Source organism: Capsicum annuum, chromosome 12, assembly GCF_002878395.1.
Source record: "Capsicum annuum cultivar UCD-10X-F1 chromosome 12, UCD10Xv1.1, whole genome shotgun sequence".
NCBI lineage: Eukaryota > Viridiplantae > Streptophyta > Magnoliopsida > Solanales > Solanaceae > Capsicum > Capsicum annuum.
Window position 1 is genome coordinate 89,189,182 of NC_061122.1, and position 6,585 is coordinate 89,195,766.

General features: G+C 33.2%; 1 pseudogene; it reads right to left on the reverse strand.

Moving 5' to 3' along the window:
* Nucleotides 1–2,823: 2,823 nt before the first annotated feature.
* Nucleotides 2,824–5,660, reverse strand: LOC124889633 (annotated as a pseudogene).
* Between the last annotated feature and the right edge of the window lie 925 nt (nt 5,661–6,585).

A 6,585-nucleotide genomic window follows, 5' to 3' on the forward strand; every position in this document is an offset into this window, starting at 1 on the left:
GTATGCTTTATTTACTAGTTTTCTTAGTCGGCCTATGATACCTACTAGTACAAATGGACCGGGCTCATGCCTACTGTGCCTCTTCGATGCAAGTCCTAGCTCGAGTGAGCCTCAACTTGCTTAACTTGGGAGATTGTTGGAGCTTCCAAGCTAGTGGTTGGGAATTCATTCGTCTGAAGTTCACCTCTATATTTCTATAGTAGTTATGTCTTTATTAGTATCCGGAGACAGATATTATTCCTGTGTGGGTATTTTTCTTATGTATTTGACTCTTGGATTGTATTAGTAGTTCTTACACTATTGACACCTAGTTTTAGGCATGATCAGTATTTTGGATAGTCTTTTCTGCATTGTTATGATTACTTGCATGGTCCGGCTTGATTCTAGAAGCCTTACCTTAGGATATTTCCGACTTTTTCTTTTTTTGTATTAGTTTGGATGATAGGCTTACTTGTCAAGGTACTTCATGAAAAGTGCCATTATGACCCTCATTTTTGGGTCATGACAAATTGGTATTAGAGCCGCCAGGTTTCATTGATGTAACGCCGTGAAACCTGGTTCCGAGACGTCACACGGTGCTCAAGACTACAAGTAGCCTTAAGCTAAGCTTGTCTGCTTGTTACTAAGTCTGAATCTCATAATAATGGGAAATATAGACATAGAAGTCATGCTAAATATGGAAATCTATCTGAAATAACTAAGAATAATCTGAATTTAATCTCTGAAAACCAAATACTGTAAGTCTGAATCAAATCTATCAGTCTGACAAGCCTCTACTACTAATAACTAGAGAGTCACTGGGACAAACCCCCAACTGACTCAAAATGTATGAAAATACTGAATCATCTAATACTGATAGGCTAAAAATCTGAATAACTAAGTCCCCAAACTATGAGAACTCACCAATTGTCGGGATATAGATGGAGATTCTCAAAATTACTCTCACTGCGGAAACTAAGCACCTGAACCTACAGTATGATATAATATAGCCTATAGACGTATATGTGGATTAGTACTTTGAGGATGTACTGAGTATATGGGGGTGAATGCATAAGTAAAACATAATATTATTCATCATCATAGTTTGTAAAATAAGACATGCTAAATGTAAATGACTCACATATGATGGAATATCTAAAAACTGAAATCTGTAATAATAAAAAGCAAATCATACTTTATAATCTAGTGAGGCATAACATTTAGTTCTGAAAGCTGTACTAATGTTCTTTCTGTAAATCATACTGTTTAAGTGTGAAAAGGGCTCACTTCTTTATCTGAAATCTGAAAGCTAGAATCTGTAGCTACTATCTTTCTGTAAAATATAATCTGAATAAAGTTGTGAGCTTTTACACTTAGTTTTCTAAAAGTTGTTCTATTATTCTTTTCTGTTCTGAAAATCTGTAATCTATAAGCTTTAGGGAAAATACTTTATCTGAAAAAAATTCTTTCAAATCTTTTCATTACTAGTAGGGAAATACTCAAAAACTGTTTAATTACTTTTACTAGCTGAGAGGTTCTTCTAACCGACATAAACCATGTGAGCTTACATGGAGTCCAACGTCTTGTTCCCCTATGGGAAAAACCTCATGATGGAGAGAGGTGTTATACTCTTGCGAAAGAGTATAACCTAATCTAAGTGATCATATCTGTAGTTGTCATCCATATGGAAATGGGAATAATCTGATAATCTGTACCTACATTGGCTACGTAGTTCTATAGAAGATAAGGCATGTTAATCCCACACTTCCCGCTCGGTGCTAAATACTACTTCCTTTAATCTGCGCTCATTCTGTTGGAAATCCACTTTTAAAACTAGCATAAGGATTTATTCTGAAACCAATTATGCATTGATCTGACTAATCTGTAATTAAAGCTAATATGTTTTCCATAATTTGTAATAAATCTATAAAGTGGATTCCAAATCTCATCTGAGGATCAAAAGAACAAAGCTTTATTGAAAATCTGTAAGTAATCTGATCATAAGATCCTTATGCTTAATAACCCATGCATCAAGTTTATGTCAAAACATCATAAAGTTCTTGCTTGATGTTCACTACAAAAAAATCGCGTTTAGCAAGAGACCGATAACATTGCTAATCAACAGAAATCTGTCACTAAATCCATTTAGAGATGGATCAGCGACAAAATATTATTCGTTGCTATATTGCGCGTTGCTAACCATTTAGCAACAAAAAAATAAAATCCGTTGCTAGATTTGCAACGGAATAGAAACGTCCTATATCCGTTGCTGTATTTTAGAAATGAATATATTCGTTGTTATATTTATAAGTGTCGTTACTAATTTCATGTTGTATTTCATCATTTTGATTATTTCCTAACCAAATATTTCATTGCTAGTCCATCGCTAAAAATTCCCAATTTTTGTGACAAAAAGTATTTTCCTCAATCCGTTGCAAATGTTTTAGTTTGGCAATGAGTAATTTTGTCGCTAAATCTATCGTCATTACTTTTCTTTCAATATCTTTTTATTTGTATTTTGAATATTAATAGAATATTATAAAATTCTTATAATACCCAATATTCATATGAAAAAAGCCACATATATATAGATAGCAAAATCTTCTTATAATATCCAACATGCATATAAAAGAACCCATATATATATATATATATATATATATATATATATATATAGAAAAAGTCTAAACATCCTCAATACCAAACATAGAAACATCTAAACACATAAATATGTCCAAAATATCCTCAATACCTACATCCATCAAGTGTAATTTTTTGTTGCACAATTTTAAACGCTTCAACAAAATAGACCATCAAAAACCAATGCACTGATCGTCAAAAGTATTACAACTGATCAAGATAATTGTAATCATCATTTAAGGAATCAAGATCGTCCAAAGGAGTAGCCGGAGGTGTGATAACTGATCGTGAAGAAACCAACTTCTGTACCTCTTCAATGACAATAAGAAAAAATTGATTTTTAAGTGCGGGAATCAATCGCTTCACAAACTCATCCAAATCCGAATCTGCAGCTGGTACCGATTCATATAAAGATGAAGATGAAATCTTACCACAAGAAATACACAGAGTTTGGACGTAGTAGCCTTTGGCTTCAGATCCAAGACCAAATACTCTTCGCTTCTTTTCTCCTCCGACAGCTTGGTAATATGCTTCAATTTGATCAATAACAGATTCTGATAATATTTTTTCTCATAATGTTTCTTCAAATCTTTCCTGTAATAGTGGCAGTCAAATTATAACGGATTGTACTTACAAATGATTAGATACTAAAAAGTACTTTAAACTAAAAAATGAGAATTAAGTAAACTACTACATTAAGAGTTAATCTAACATGGACGATTCGGGAACGTTCATCAACGAAAGATTTTCCATCATGACCATGTGTGTGAACATGCAAATGTAACTCACTTGGTGTCGGATCTCGACCCATTTCAGCAGCTTGTAAAAAAGAAGTGTTGAGCATTGTACTAGAACAAAACTGCTGGAACATTTCATGTAAGCCAGAAATGTTTGTAAAGCCATAATTCAAGTGGAACATAGTTAGTCATCAGGTAAATATTATTAGTCGCGTGGTCAAAACTATGTTATCCAATTTACATTATTCTTACTAAGAAATGACTGGAAAGAGATTGCTGAATTTTATTGCATCAAAATTACTAAGAACATATACTAATAATGAACATTTGGAAATTTCCAGTTAGATTCCAGTGTGAAGGTTATATAAGATGAAAACCAATCACATAAAACAGACAAGTAATTTCCAGAATCATAAGGTCTTGATTCTACCCAATACATCTCGAAGAACATGTAAATATATGAATCCTCAATAATATACCACTCTACGACATATAAGCACAGTTTACATTGCAGTTTTTCAGGTTACAAGACAACAACAGAACACAACATACCAAATACAACACAGGAGACAAAAATAGTGAGAAGTGATCAACATTTGAGATAAATAGTAAACAGAAATGCAACAACAGCATAACGTTGAGCTAAGTTTAGAATGTCTCACAACAAATTACAGTTTAATACTTGAAATATATACTTACAAGTCTCTTTCGGTACTCTCCAATTGAGATAGATCCTCCCATGTAAGTTCCAGCAGAGACTTCTTTGCCTCCACAATGATTCTGTGCATTTATTTTGGACTTTTCAACACACTTTGGATCTGCCGAAAGTCAGTGCCAGCTTTTCCAAACATCTTAATGTATAAAATCTTGCCTAATCCCTTTCTCTTTGATTTTACCAATGAAATTTCTATACACAGTTGTTGCCTTACTCTGCGAGTATTTATTTACTGCAGCATCAGTAATGGAAGAATCCCAATAGAAGTGTTTCTGAAATAAATTTCCAAGATAACACATTAATATCGTATTTATAAAAATGAGTACACTTTACAAAATCAATTATGATGAAGATGTATACCTTGAATTCCCCAAAATAGCCATCTTTTAAGTCACATAAGACACCTTTCCAATTGACTCTATTGTGATCAAGTTCACTTTTAAATGACTCGTGTATCCTATTGGAGCATGCTTTAGAAGGTTGCAATCTGTATTAATATGAAGACATTATTTAGAGGTTACTATAAATAAAACATAATATATAATAATAATAGACAAGAAATGGACTAACCCTGCAGAAGTTATAGTAACAAGGGTCCGCACATGGCTCCAACTGGAATTACTTTCTCCATTTGTGTTGCTACGAAATATGTCCTCACCTACTTGGTTGATTTGTGAAGACGTACCTACAGTTATTGGGTTGGTCTGATTTAGAGTAGTAGGAGACGTACTACCATGATTAGAAGTTGGAGCACCTACGCCACCAGCTATTTGTGGCGCAACTATAGGAGTGGGAATAGTAGGCATGTTTGCAGTACGAACAGGTATATTAGTCCTAGCTGCTGACTTGCCCGCACGCCCTATGCTTCCTCGACCTGTACCTATTTCTCGAGTCATATCTATTAAAAAAATTATACTTGTTAAAGTGGAAAAAAGATGCAAATTTTGCACAAAAAGTCACAACATCATATAATATTCTAATTTTGAAATCCTATCCAACAAAATACCTCACAACAACATACCTCACTGTCATTCTGGAATCCCATGTAACATTAGAATACTTACAACAAGAACCAAGAACAGATCAAGAACCACTAACATAATAAGAACCACCAAAATACTCACAACAAGAACCACTAACAGATCAAGAATCACCAACAGAACCACCAAAATACAACAAAATACTCTCATTGTAATTCTTCCCATAAGAACTCCTCCCAAATAAAGAACCAACAACAGAACAAAAACCACCAATAGAATCACCAAAATACTCACAACAAGAACCACCAATAGATCATGAACTACCAACAGAACTACTAAAATGCTACAGAATACTCTCATTATAATTCTGTCCACAAGAACTCTCAAATAAAGAACCAACAATAGATCATCAACCAGAAAAAAATAAAACATATATATTTGTGGACAGAAAGTAAACCAGAAGTTTATTATGTTCAGCCATTTTCAAGGATAAAGTATTTGGTTCCTTAGATTAGATGTACCTTCTCTTGTTCTGTTGATCTGATTTAGAGCAATCGGAGATGATTCAGGAGTTGTATGGTTGCTACCATCATCAGAAGTTTGAACCATTGATCTAATTTGTTGAATCAATGGTTGAACTTCAGTTCACTTTAAAGGTGTTTCACGGTATTCCACTTCTATAATCTCTTTTATCTGCCCGTAGAAATCACCAAAAATTGGATCTAAAATACAAACTCCACTGTTCATTATTGATCTTGCGCTATTATGAAAATTCGTATGAAACTTGTATCCATTAACAAAATACACCGAATGAGATGTAGCGCCTATCAATGGTCCACGAGCAAGACTACATAGGAATTTATTCTCAATATGATTGAGCCGGATCTATTTAGAAGATTATAAAATTTAGTTCAATTTCATAAGTTAATTTAAGTGCATAATTGTATAAAAGATCTTAATTTTTGAATCCTTACATATTGCTTGAACCATATAGAGAAATTTGCTTCAAGGCTCTCATTTATTTGATCTTGAGAGACATTTGAAAATTCTTCTTGAAAACGTTGCACAAACATACTTCATTTAAAGAAAAAAGATTTTAATTTCAAGTCATGATTTATGAATATGCTTATAAAATTAAGTTGATACAACTAACTTTGTTACCTCACATATGGCTCAACCTCTTCACAATTTAGCAAAATATAAGTTTGGGCAGCGTTGATTTCCTGAAGAGTTAGATTCCTCTTTTTTTATTCTCCCCATAATCATCCGGGATGGGTGAATATTGATAAATTTCCTTCAACTTCTACCATAATACCACCATCATCATTTCGATCTACATTATGATTGCATGTCATGACATATGGTTCAAAATAATGAGAAAATAATAGTGTTGACTCTGTCATCAAGTAAGCTTCACATATAGAACCCTCAACACTTGCTTTATTCACAATCATTCTTTTAAGACTTCTAAGATACCTAAATAGAAAAATGCATAAACCATCATATTTGAAAAGTAAATAACAACATTATTCTC